The following is a 15,231-nucleotide window of genomic DNA, read 5'->3' as shown; positions in this document are numbered from 1 at the left end:
ATGGCATGACACAGGGTTTTGTACTTGAATCCTCAACCCTATTCCGTAATGTGGATACAGCGGTGAAATTACATTACACTAATCACGATGTACTGTTTTCCATAGATTTTATCAAGAAAGTTTAATTATAATGTGCCCAAAGTGTCTCAGTATTGTATGACACGCATCATCCATCTTTATATGATGATAAATTCTGTTTTGTTTGATGAAATTTCTTAACCTTGCACAAAAATGGATGATATCAATCTGCAGTGTGTGCATGAAATTGAAGTAACTTTGGTAAGTTTGTGGTCAAAGGTCAATTGAACAAAGGTCAAATTTTATATTTCTGGAAAGTTAATGCACATTTATGAAGATAACGCAAGTCCAATTCAAGACATATGGACTTCAAGCATGATAAGACAGATGTGGAATTTAAATTTGTGCCCATGTCATGGTGCATGTACATGTATGTTACGTGCATGTACATGCACATTGTAATGATGGATTGTGTGTCTGTGCGTGTGTATTTGGTGTGAAATGTGGATAATCACCAGAATACACACCAACAGAACCAGGGCACACCTTGACTCGTGGACATCCTCGCTTTGATTCCCTACACGCATTTTGGCACTCCTGGGCCCGGTTTCATAAAAAGTTGATATGATAGCATCTCTTGCTGGAATGGCAATTGTCATGACAGCGACAAGAATCCAGCTTCCTGATTGGCTGGTACTACTGGAAATTGCCATTCCAGCAAGAGTTGCCATCCCCGTCATCTTTTATGAAATGGGGCCCTCTAGAGGGGGCTACTTTGATAAATATATGGCACTTTTTGGAGTGAAATCCTTGGTGGCGGGTTACGTATGCATAATTTCATGTTACTCCCAAAGCTCGGGTGACAAATTTTCTTTCCTGGAAATAGCTTTATCTATTATTGTGCCAATTTGTGACAATTTCAAGACAAGGGTATCATCTGTGAAGGTAATTGCATGCAATGACAACTAGGTAATAGTGGCAAATACTGTTAAACAAGAAATGTTCGCGTGCATTTTAATTTAGCGAATTTCGTGAGGGCCAAGTTTCGCAAAATTAAAATGCATGTGAAATTTCTTGCCACTAATGCATCAAACGCCAGTGGCAATTCGCGAAAATTTCATGCCACGAAAAAGGCTGTTGGCTTCATTTCGTGAAAATTTCATGCCGCGAATATATCATGTTTTACAGTACCCAGTAGGTTGTAGCTTGTGGGGTCTGCTTGCTGGCGGTCAGTCATCTGTCGAGAGTGCAGCAGTTAGCTTGTTCGATGCTGTTTAGGCCAACAGGGCTTGGTGAACTGTGGTCTTCGTGATGGAGGTCAGTAAGCAAGTAATCAGCGTTGGTCATGGTGACGGTGATGGGACAACTATCACTTCGGAGTTGATCTGAATGTAGCTATCTTTTCGAAGTGCATCTCAGGGAAGATAGCGTACACATTCGGATTGCTGAGGAAGTGATAAGTTGGGACGCGTTAGGGCTGTATGAACTGAAGAGATCAGCAAAACAAAAAGGACTATCACCACAGAGTGTAACAAACTTTTTCTTTTGATGTGATGGGCAAAAGTACGCTTTATCACGTGATCAGCTCTTGACCGATCCTACAACTGTATAACAAGAGTAACCTTAGTATGTGGAATATAACATTAAAAAAAACAACTGTAATTTCACAAGCTTGTCAGCTCACTGATCGGGCTCACTAATGATCACCAATATTAAATGTGTGTTCATATCCATGTGGATATCTCAAATTGTATGCAACAAAATTACACCAAAATCACAGAAAACACTCACTGACATTCTTCCAATGACACTTGTAATCTTGAACAAAATTGATTCTTGGAATATGTTGATTCATGTCACTGATCAGAACTCTCACTTTTTTGTGGACAATCGATGCTGTACGCTGCCCAGCTTGACTACCCAGTCACAGATGAGACTGAAGTTAACCATCAAATATTGTGCTACATACCGTATTTGAAAGATATGTCGCATTCTAGTATTAGTTAACTTCATATTCAGATTGTGCATTGCTAGCAGTGTTTGCTGTGCTAAGACTTGAGCATGACATGATAATTGACGTTGATATCAGCAATTTTGGTACTTTAACTTATGAAAAAATGTAGTTTCGTTGGAAATGAGCTACTGTATAAAGTATTTCTTGAAAATGTGATATATGATGTTGTTCAATTCTTGATATCAACATGTACCAGTAGACTTACAGGAGTTTATATTAAGAGTCACAACTCACGTCTCAGAGGATTAATTGTTGCATCTCAGTGTTTTGGAAAATTTGCCTTTTATACCATTAATGCAGATTCCCCATTCATTTTTGTCGAACCCACCGGAGGTGAGGGGAGACTAAGGGATCGCCTGCAGCGTCCGTCGTCCGTCCGTCCGTCCGTCTGTCGGTAACACTACAAAAACTTCAATAACTCTTTACTCTGGGCTTCAATTGCAATCAAACTTCAAGGGAAGAGGGGTCATACAAAGTTTCACATTTCACCACACATGAAGGTCACCTCAAGGTCAAAGCTCAGGGGTCAATGAACTTCAGGGGCCCAATGTTAAGTTTTTATGGCGCGTTTCTATTATGGGTCATAACTTTTGATCCATAACTCCATTTGTGACCAAACTTGGATGGTAGATGTCCCTTGGGGAGTGGATGGTCACCACAAGGTCAATGGTCACAAGCATGGGTCAACAAACTTTTAGAGCCCAATGTTAAGTTTTTATGGCGCGTTTCTATTATGGGTCATAACTTTTGATCCAGAGGTCCGTTTGTGACTAAACTTGGATGGTAGATGTCCCTTGCGGAGTGGATGGTCACCACAAGGTCAATGGTCACAAGCATGGGTCAATGAACTTTTAGAGCCCGTGCACTGTTAAGTTTTTATGACACGTTTCTATTATGGGTCATCACTTTTGATCCATAGGTCCGTTTGTGACTAAACTTGGATGGTAGATGTCTCTTGGGGAGTGGATGATCACCACAAGGTCAAAGGTCACAAGCAGGTTTCAACAAACTTTTTGAGCCCAATGTTAAGTTTTTATGGCGTGTTTCTATTATGGGTCATAACTTTTGATCCATAGGTCTGTTTGTGACCAAACTTGGATGGTAGATGTCCCTTGGGGAGTGAATGGTCACCACAAGGTCAAAGGTCACAGGCAGGGGTCAACGAACTTTAAGGGCCCAATGTTATGTTTTTATGGCACTTTTTTTTTTCCATAAATTTTTACCCTTTCATATCTCTTTCTATCTGTTATATCCCATTCGCATACAATTTCTTGTACGCGAATGGGCGAGACACATTATGGCACTTGCCTTATTGCTGCCATTGGCTACACAACTCTTCAAGCTCTACACTAAAAACTTTCAAAATATGGATAATAGTCAATATCTAGTACGACTGCTTTTGTACTGTTTCTGGGCTTATGCAAGATCTAGCGTTTAAAAGTATGGTGAACGAGAAAAAAGGACGATATTCATAAACAAGGTGATTTATACATTTCTGGAAATCAAGCCTCTAGGAATATGAATAATTAACTTTCAGAAGGTAAAAACGTCTCCAGAACGATGGAGAGATGGTGTTTTGAGACCCTTTTTAGACCACCAGAACCCGATCTGACGGCGAAATTTCGGTGACCAAAATTATGACGTCACGAAATGTGTGCTGTGCTACCACTCCATGCACACAGTGAGCTCTGTCTATGGAGGGCCGTTGCGGACGTGGTTCGTTTGGGCGCTTCTGATGTGCGCTTAGCCCACATCAACTTGGAGTGTCCTGTTTGCTATGGGTTTTAGGCGGGAGAATCTCCAGATCAGAAGGTGCTTGGGGTTGGAGTCTCTGTCAAAGTCCTCTCATACAATATACGGTAAGGTAGGAATTGGACGTTTTAATGGTTCAGCCGATAAACCGACGCGAAGAAACAATTAAAGCCCAGATATTGCATACGCTTGCCCAGAATAAATACATGATTCATAGACCGACTCGGGTTCGTTGAGGGCAGCAGACAATTTGTGGCACTGGGCACAGCCATAAGCTCATTTTGCGGTGTCCCAGCCGACCCCCCCTCCTCTCCCCCACCCCACGGGCAACACGTTTTAATCGCGCACTTGTAACAAAGGTTCACGCACTAAGCAAGCATTCGCGCACTCAGTACGAGAAGCCCATTGGCTAAAACAACCATGCATCAGTTTTTCATTCCGTGCGCGTGAGAAGGGTGGGGGAGAGAGGAGGGGGGGGGGGGGGGGTCGGCTGAGACACCGCAGTAATGGCGCTGCCCATGCCAAAAATACACATAGCGTGTCACAGAATCGGTCTATAGGGTCGTATGAGGTTTGGATCCTTGCATGACGTGTGATATTGGGCTTGAAAAAGACAGGGGCGAAATTGGTGAAGTGAACCAATCATTTTTAACTCAATTTCTCAATTGCATAAATATCTTGTAATAAGTGATATTGATAATCAGTTTCAGAAGACATTTCCCTCTGCTCTGAGACCTTTTTTCGTATTATTTTCCTGATCTAAATCTCTTGTTTCCTATCATGTATAGTTTTAGAACATATTCTAAAAGATCAGACTTTAAGCTTTAAAATGAAATTTAGCATGCTCTTCAACTTTCAAGGCTGAAGCATCATTCTTCCTAAAGTTTTAGAATCAAAAGTGAAGAGTGTGTACCAGGATTTTGAGAAATGAAAAAGGAGACTCTAAGACACACCTCATCATATTATACGGTACTATTAAGAGGAAAAAAAAAGTTTACAAGAAAACACTGCTGAAAAGTACTTTCTAGTTCGTTTTATTATCCCAACTTTTAGCATAATGTAGGAGAAGACTTGCTCTTTTGGAAAATATGAAAAAGTCAAGATTGGCTATGTTGACCCATTTCACCTTTATTCAGTCCTCACACAAAATCAGTGCATGTGACTTTTTGTTGGTTTTGTGATGCACGGTCTCATATAGTTTACAGTCATTAATTGAATTTTACCTGTTATTTCTCTTTCTCCTACGTCTCTTCATTATCATTTTCCTATTAAGGGAGCTGACAAAACTGCTGCTGATGAGGTGTCATCTGGATCTCCACAGAAAAAGGATTCTGCTGGATTCAAAAGTACAACAAGTAACATTGGTGATAATTCATCGGAACCAATTCCCCGCAAAACATGTTCCAGAAACAAGTTTTCCCAATTGCCAAAGATCCGAGTGATGACGACATCGAATGAAAATAACAAGAGAAAATATGACAAGGTACAGTACTGTCTTTACTGCTCAACCCCACAAAAGAAACTGCCACGACATCTTGCCACCAAACATGCAAATGAGACCCAAGTGCAAGAATGGCTGGCATGTGAGGGCAGTCAAAGGAGTAAAAAGCTAACGCTCATCAGGAATCGTGGAAACTTTGTGCACAACCGTCAAGTCCTGAAGTTAGGAGAAGGCACACTTGTTGTGGTACACAGGCCAGGGTTGGGTGATAAATGCAATCCTGATGAATTCTTGCCGTGTAAAAACTGCCTCGGGTTCTATTTCAAGCAGGAAGTCCGGAAGCATAGATGTGTGTGTGAGGATGAAGAGCTTTGTGAAGGAAAAAGGAGAGAAAAGGCAAGCACACTACTGCACCCAAATTCTTCTGAAATCAGTTCCCAAGCTAGTCAAATTTTGTCAGACATGATTGATGATGAGGTGTCATCTGGATCTCCACAGAAAAAGGATTCTGCTGGATTAGAAAGTACAACAAATGACATTGGTGATAATTCATCAGAGCCGATTCCCCACAAAACCTGTTCCAGAAAGAAGTTTTCCCCATCGTCAGAGATCCGAGTGACAACATCAAATAAAAATAACAAGAGAAAATGGGACAAGGTACAGTACTGTTGTTTCTACTCAGTGCCCCCCCCCAAAAAAAAAGCCCCAAACAAATATACATATATATATATATATATATATATATATATATATACGATGTATATATATATATAAACAAATATACATAAATATATATATATATATATATATATATATATATATATACGATGTATATATATATATAAACAAATATACATAAATATATATATATATATATATATATATATATATATATATATATATATACGATGTATATATATATATATAAACAAATATACATAAATATATATATATATATATATATATTTCAGGGCAGATCCTGAAAGAGCAGACTCTGTGCTTTAAAATGATGTATAACTCAATTCAAATGGACTCTCCTAATCTATCTAAATACACATGTATTGGAAAGAAAGCACAAACTCTGGAAAAGTGTGAACTGAGAGAAAAGGGACTTTGAAGTACTGAATCTATTCAAGCACTTAATGTTTACCAAGCCGTGGTAGCTGTGCGATGAATGGGACAAAAAAACAGTATGGAAATCACTGGAGCAACAACAATAAAGGGATAAAGGGATAATCGGATTAAGCTGAAATTGAGTATGCTCTATCAACACATTGTGTACATGATTAATGCCAACTCTCAGTATTATCCCTGTAGCATTATTCTTGCCAAAATTATTAGAGTTGAAAGTGAAGAGCATGCAAAGGATTCAAGAAATGAAAAAGGGCCTCTAAGACATAACTGATCACACTATACAAATAAGGGTTGTAGAATGCTGGAATTGTACTTTTCCTTTTATTTAATGATCCCAAACTTAGCAATATTGCAGAAGAAGAACTCAGAAAGCATGGAAAATTAATGATTGATTTAATTAACCCATTTCACCTTTTTGAGTCCTCACCTATAAAATCAAGGGGGTGCGACTTTTTGTTCGTTTTGTGATGCACAGTCACATATGGTTTACTGCCTTTAATTACACTTGACCTGTTATTTCTCTTTCTCCTATATCTCTTCATTATCATTTTCCTGTTAAGGTAGCTGACCAAACTGCTGCTGATGAGGTGTCATCAGGATCACCACAGAAAAAGCAATCTGTTGGATTCAAAAGTACAACAGATGACATTGGTGATAATTCATCAGAGCCGATTCCCCACAAAACCTGTTCCAGAATGAAGTTTTTCCCATCGTCACAGATCCGAGTGACAACATCAAATAAAAATAACAAGAGAAAATGGGACAAGGTACAGTACTGCTGTTTCTGCTCAGTGCCCCCCCCCCCAAAAAAAATATATATATACCATATATATATATATATATATATATATATATATATATATATATATATATATATATATATATATTTAAGGGCAGATCCTGCGAGAGCAGACTCTGTGCTTTAAAATGATGTATAACTCAATTCAAATGGATTCTCCTAACCTATCTAAATACACATGAATTGGAAAGAAAGCACAAACTCTGGCAAAGTGTGAACTGAGAGAAAAAGGACTTTGAAGTACAGAATCTATTCAAGCTCTTAATGTTTACCAAGCCGTGGTAGCTGTGCGATGAATGGGACAAAAAACAGTATGGAAATCACTGGAGCAACAACAATAAAGGGATAGAGGGATAAACAGATTAAAGCTGTAATTGAGTATGCTCTATCAACACATTGTGTCCATGATTAATGCCAACTCTCAGCATTATCCCTATAGCATTATTCTTGCCAAAATTATTAGAGTTGAAAGTGAAGAGCATATGCAAAGGATTCAAGAAATGAAAAAGGGCCTCTAAGACATAACTAATCACACTACTCTACAAATATTCGGGTTGTAGAGAATCTGCTAGAATTATACTTTCAATTTTTGTCCCCGCCGAACGAGTTCGAGCAGGGGACTATGAAACGGGCTCCGTACGTGTGTGTGTCCGTGTGTCCGTCCGTCCGTCCGTCCGTGTGTCCGTGTGTGCGTCCGTGTGTGATCAAAATCTTCAATTTGCTACTTCTCTGTCATTTATGAGCCAATTTTGATTCTGTTTGCTTTATATGATAGCACTACATGGGAGCTTTGAAACTGCTACACAGAATTTCAGTCGTGACCTTTGACCTTGACCTTTGACCTATATTGTACATTTTGCTACAAAATGCTACTCCTTCGCCATTTCTAACCCGATTTCGATTCCGTTTGCTTTATGTGATGGCACTAGGTGAGGGCTTCAAAACTTCTACACAGAATTTTGACCTTTGACTTCTTTGACCTTTGACCTTGATTTTTTGACCTATATTGTACATTTTGCTACAAAATGCTACTCCTTCGCCATTTCTAACCCGATTTCGATTCCGTTTGCTTTATGTGATGGCACTAGGTGAGGGCTTCAAAACTTCTACGCAGAATTTTGACCTTTGACTTCTTTGACCTTTGACTTTGATTTTTGACCTATATTGTACATTTTGCTACGAAATGCTACTCCTTCGCCATTTTTAACCCGATTTCAATTCCGTTTGCTTTATATGATGGCAGTAGTTGAGGGCTTCAAAACTTCTACACAGAATTTTGACCTTTGACTTCTTTGACCTTTGACCTTGATTTTTGACCTATATTGTGCATTTTGCTACAGAATGCTACTCCTTCGCCATTTCTAACCCGATTTCGATTCCGTTTGCTTTATGTGATAGCACTAGGTGAGGGCTTCAAAACTTCTACACAGAATTTTGACCTTTGTCTTCTTTGACCTTTGACCTTGATTTTTGACCTATATTGTACATTGGCTACAAAATGCTACTCCTTCGCCATTTCTAACCCAATTTCGATTCCATTTGCTTTATGTGATGGCACTAGGTGAGGGCTTCAAAACTTCTACACAGAATTTTGACCTTTGACTTCTTTGACCTTTGACCTTGATTTTTTACCTATATTGCACATTTTGTTACAAAATGCTACTTCCGGCGGGGACATATGTTACGCACCGCGTAATTTCTACTTTTCCTTGTATTTTATTGTTATTATTATTATTATTATTATTATTATCATTATTATTCATGGTTTATTGAAATCGTGACTTGCAGCAATTTAGATTGCTGAATTGCTCACAATTGTACATAAAAGACATGATGCATACATATGAATATAACAATACTGTTTGTACTGCAGATATAAATATGAAATTGCAATTCTGTATACATACACGGTAAAATGCATAAAAATGTAATTCCCATACTTTGCTACGAGTAAAAAGCTTCTTGGTGCATTTCGAACAGCTGCTGAGGTGCCTAAGGAATGTGTCTTTAAACATCACGTGTGAATAATGTGTATGCGGGTATGTGTGTGTGCATTTAACGTGTGTGTATTTAGCATGTGTGTATTCAAGCGTATTATGATTTTGTTTGTTCACTACTGAATTGCTCCCATTTGTACTTGAAGCACATGCATAGACCTACACAAAACATAACAAAACCGTCTTTTACTATACAACAAATACAATCACAAAAACACTACCTTGCATATATAAAACCAAATTATTTAGAATATATAAAATTCTGATTCTTACCACAAGGAAATATCCTCTTACTGTATATCAAACATAATATGTTGAGGCGCTTGAGGGGTGTGTCTGTAAACATGTGTGTGTATAATGTGTATTGATGTGGGTGTGTGTATAATGTGTATGTGGATAATGTATCTGTATGTGTGCATAAGTGTGTGTGTATTCAAATGTATGGTTTTACATGTTTACAGCAATGAAATCGCTGTAACTCTCCCAATTGTATACGACGGACATGCAGTCATAAAAACATAACAAAATCGTCCATTATTGCACCACGAATATATCACCTGAAAAACAGCAACAATTCATTGCACATATAAAACGGAGTTGTCTAAAAATATACAAAATTCCAATTCTTAAAACGAAGAAGTTACATCTAGGTGTATTACAAGCGTTCTGTTGATCCCAAACTTAGCAATATTGTAGAAGAACTCGGTAAATATGAAATATTAATGATTGACTCGATTGACCCATTTCACCTTTTTGAGTCCTCGCCTTTAAAATCAAGGGGGTGCGACTTTTTGTTTGTTTTGTGATGCAGGGTCACATAATGGTTTACTGCCTTTGATTATATTTCACCTGTTATTTCTCTTTCTCTCTCTCTTATCATTTTCCTATTAAGGTAGCTGACAAAACTGCTGCTGATGAGGTGTCATCTGGATCTCCACAGAAAAAGGATTCTGCTGGATTCAAAACTACATCCAGTGACATTGGTGATAATTCATCAGAGCCGATTCCCCACAAAACCTGTTCCAGAATGAAGTTTTCCCCATTGTCAAAGATCCGAGTGACAACATTAAATAGAAATAAGAAGAGAAAATGGGACAAGGTACAGTTCTGCTGTTTTTGCTCAGTGCCCCCCCCCCAAAAAAGAATATATATATATATATATATATATATATATATATATATATATATATATATATTTAAGGGCAGATCCTGAAAGAGCAGATTCTATGCTTTAAATTGATGGATAACTCAATTCAAATGGACTCTCCTAACCTATCTATTACATGTATTGGAAAGAAAGCACAAACTCTGGAAAAGTGTGAACTGAGAGAAAAGGGACTTTGAAGTACAGAATCTATTCAAGCGTTTAACACTAATTTACCTGGGGGGCCATAATGCCCCCCCCCCCCCTCGATGAATTCCGCAACCATTCCGGCGTGCAAAATTTTTTGACCGCGTCGTTCGCTGACTTTTTAATTTTAAGTCTCGCGCAACTTTTGAGACCAAATTTGTCGCGCCCGGGCATACCGTTCCGAAGCCACGCCCCTTCAAAAAACTTTTGTCAACCCCAAAATTGCTCAAAAACGTGATTTTGTGTACAAAGTCAATACAAATTGTGTTTTTTCAATTAATTCATATAAAGATTCATATTTTTTATTTTGATGGCTGAAATCAATTTATTTTAGTATAATTATGCTTCAAAAAATGTGTGTGACAAATTCTGCTGAAAAAAACAACAAAAACAAAAGTTCGAAAAAACAAAGAAATACATAAAGAATTGATAAAACAATAAAGAACATAAGAAATTAATTTTGATACGGAATTTTTTTTACGCACAAATGTTTGGAATGTCACTAGGAATATTTACACCAAAAATCAGCATTCTATAAGCTTTTATAAGCCAATTACAGACAAAAATGAGTTTCTTTTGCATATATTTGCATAATTAATTGATTTAAAATAGAAAATGCAAATTCTTTGAAAATTTAACTTAGCAGTCTTGTAGATTACATCCTGCTTTATGTTCATGCAAAATTTTGCAGCGATCGCGCGATCCACGGCCGAGATCTGAAGGGGGGGCCATAATGCCCCCCAGGAATTCAAGCTCGCTAAATAGCCCAGGTAAGTTAGGGTTAATGTTTACCAAGCCGTGGTAGCTGTGCGATGAATGGGACAAAAAACAGTATGTAACCCACTGAAGCAACAACAATAAAGGGATTACCAGATTAAGCTGAAATTGAGCATGCTCTATGAACACACTTTGTCTATCATTCATGCCAACTTTCAGCATTTTAGCCTTATAGCATTATTCTTGCAAAAGTTATTAGAGATGAAAGTGAAGAGTGTGCAAATGATTTTCAGGAAATGAAAATGGGCCTCTAATACATACCTGATAACACTACTCTAAAAAAAAAAAAGGTTGTTGAGAAAGTGCTGGAAATATATTTTTTCTTGTATTTTTTTATCCCAAACTTAGCAATATTGTAGAAGAATTCAGAAAACATGAAAAATTTATGATTGACTTGATTGACCCATTTAAACCTTTTTGAGTCCTCACCTATAAAATCAAGGGGTACAACTTTTTGTTGGTTTTGTGATGCACGGTCACATATGGTTTACAGTCATTAATTGCATTTTACCTGTTATTTCTCTTTCTCCTACGTCATTTCATTATCATTTTCCTATTAAGGGAGCTGACAAAACTGCTGCTGATGAGGTGTCATCTGGATCTCCACAGAAAAAGGATTCTGCTGGATTCAAAAGTACAACAAGTAACATTGGTGATAATTCATCGGAGCCAATTCCCTGCAAAACATGTTCCAGAAAGAAGTTTTCCCAATCGTCAAAGATCCGAGTGATGACGACATCGTATGAAAATAACAAGAGAAAATATGACAAGGTACAGTACTGTCTTTACTGCTCAACCCCACAAAAGAAACTGCCACGACATCTTGCCACCAAACATGCAAATGAGACCCAAGTGCAAGAATGGCTGGCATGTCAAGGCAGTCAAAGGAGTAAAAAGTTAACGCTCATCAGGAATCGTGGAAACTTTGTGCACAACCGTCAAGTCCTGAAGTTAGGAGAAGGCACACTTGTTGTGGTACACAGGCCAGGGTTGGGTGATAAATGCAATCCTAATGAATTCTTGCCGTGTAAAAACTGCCTCGGGTTCTATTTCAAGCAGGAAGTCCGGAAGCATAAATGTGTGTGTGAGGATGAAGAGCTTTGTGAAGGAAAAAGGAGAGACAAGGCAAGCACACTACTGCACCCAAATTCTTCTGGAAACATTTCCCAAGCTAGTCAAATTTTGTCAGACATGATTGATGATGAGGTGTCATCTGGATCTCTACAGAAAAAGGATTCTGCTGGATTAGAAAATACAACAAATGACATTGGTGATAATTCATCGGAACCGATTCTCCACAAAACCTGTTCCAGAATGAAGTTTTCTTCATCGTCAAAGATCCGAGTGACAACATCAAATAAAAATAACAAGAGACAATGGGACAAGGTACAGTACTATTTCTGCTCAGCCCCCTACCCCCCCCCCCCCAAAAAAAAGAACAAATATGTAAGAGCAGATCCTGAAAGAGCAGACTCTAAGCTTTAAAATGATGTATAAGTCAATTCAAATGGACTCTCCTGACCTATCTAAATACACATGTATTGGAAAGAAAGCACAAACTCTTGAAAAGTGTGAACTGAGAGAAAAGGGACTTTGAAGTACAGAATCTATTCAAGCGCTTAATGTTTACCAAGCCGTGGTAGCTATGCGATGAATGGGACAAAAAACAGTATGGAAATCACTGGAGCAACAACAATAAAACGATAAAGGGATAATCGAATTAAGCTGAAATTGAGTATGCTCTATCAACACATTTTGTCCATGATTAATGCCAACTCTCAGCATTAGACTTATAGCATTATTCTTGCAAAAATTATTTGAGTTGAAAGTGAAGAGCGTGCAAAGGATTTTCAAGAAATGAAAATGGGCCTCTAAGACATAACTAATCACACTATACAAATAAGGGTTGTAGAAAAACTGCTGGAATTGTACTTTTCCTTTTATTTAATGATCCCAAACTTAGCAATATTGTAGAAGAAGAACTCAGAAAACATGAAAAATTCATGATTGACTTGTTTGATCCCTTTCACCTTTTTGAGTCCTCACCTATAAAATCAAGGGGTACAACTTTTTGTTGGTTTTGTGATGCACAGTCACATTATGGTTTACTGCCTTTAATTACATTTTACCTGTTATTTCTCTTTCTCCTATGTCTCTTCATTATCATTTTCCTATTAAGGGAGCTGAGAAAACTGCTGCTGATGAGGTGTCACCTGGACCTCCAAAGAAAAAGGATTCTGCTGGAGTCAAAAGTACAGGTGACATGGGTGATAATTCATTGGAGTCAATTACCCGCAAAACCTGTTCGAGAATGAAGTTTTCCCCATCATCAAAGATCAGAGTGATGACGACGTCGTATGAAAATAACAAGAGAAAATGGGACAAGGTACAGTACTGTCTTTACTGCTCAACCCCACAAAAGAAACTGCCGCGACATCTTGCCACCAAACATGCAAATGAGACCCAAGTGCAAGAATGGCTGGCATGTCAAGGCAGTCAAAGGAGTAAAAAGCTAACGCTCATCAGGAATCGTGGAAACTTTGTGCACAACCGTCAAGTCCTGAAGTTAGGAGAAGGCACACTTGTTGTGGTATACAGGCCAGGATGTGGTGAAAAATGTGATCCTGATGAATTCTTGCCATGTAAAAACTGCCTCGGGTTCTATTTCAAGCAGGAAGTCCGGAAGCATAGATGTGTGTGTGAGGATGAAGAGCTTTGTGAAGGAAAAAGGAGAGAAAAGGCAAGCACACTACTGCACCCAAATTCTTCTGAAATCAGTTCCCAAGCTAGTCAAATTTTGTCAGACATGATTGATGATGAGGTGTCATCTGGATCTCCACAGAAAAAGGATTCTGCTGGATTAGAAAGTACAACAAATGACATTGGTGATAATTCATCGGAACCGATTCTCCACAAAACCTGTTCCAGAATGAAGTTTTCTTCATCGTCAAAGATCCGAGTGACAACATCAAATAAAAATAACAAGAGACAATGGGACAAGGTACAGTACTATTTCTGCTCAGCCCCCTACCCCCCCCCCTTCCCCCCCAAAAAAAAAATATGTAAGAGCAGATCCTGAAAGAGCAGACTCTGTGCTTTAAAATGATGTATAAGTCAATTCAAATGGACTCTCCTAACCTATCTAAATACACATGTATTGGAAAGAAAGCACAAAATCTTGAAAAGTGTGAGCTGAGAGAAAAGGGACTTTGAAGTACAGAATCTATTCAAGCACTTAATGTTTACCAAGCCATGGTAGCTGTGCGATGAATGGGACAAAAAACAGTATGGAAATCACTGGAGCAACAACAATAAAGGGATAAAGGGATAATCAGATTAAGCTGAAATTGATATGCTCTATCAACACATTTTGTCCATGATTAATGCCAACTCTCAGCATTAGACTTATAGCATTATTCTTGCCAAAATTTTTAGAGTTGAAAGTGAAGAGCATGCAAAGGATTTTCAAGAAATGAAAATGAGCCTCTAAGACATAACTGATCACACTATACAAATAAGGGTTGTAGAATGCTGGAATTGTACTTTTCCTTTTATTTAATGATCCCAAACTTAGCAATATTGTAGAAGAAGAACTCAGAAAGCATGAAAAATTAATGATTGATTTAATTAACCCATTTCACCTTTTTGAGTCCTCACCTATAATATCAAGGGGGTGCGACTTTTTGTTCGTTTTGTGATGCACAGTCACATATGGTTTACTGCCTTTAATTACACTTGACCTGTTATTTCTCTTTCTCCTATATCTCTTCATTATCATTTTCCTATTAAGGTAGCTGACCAAACTGCTGCTGATGAGGTGTCCTCAGGATCACCACAGAAAAAGCAATCTGTTGGATTCAAAAGTACAACAGATGACATTGGTGATAATTCATCAGAGCCGATTCCCCACAAAACCTGTTCCAGAATGAAGTTTTCCCCATCGTCACA

Source organism: Diadema setosum, chromosome 20 (genome assembly GCF_964275005.1).
Source record: "Diadema setosum chromosome 20, eeDiaSeto1, whole genome shotgun sequence".
NCBI classification, from domain to species: Eukaryota; Metazoa; Echinodermata; class Echinoidea; order Diadematoida; family Diadematidae; genus Diadema; species Diadema setosum.
Note: the sequence above shows the minus strand (reverse complement) of the source record.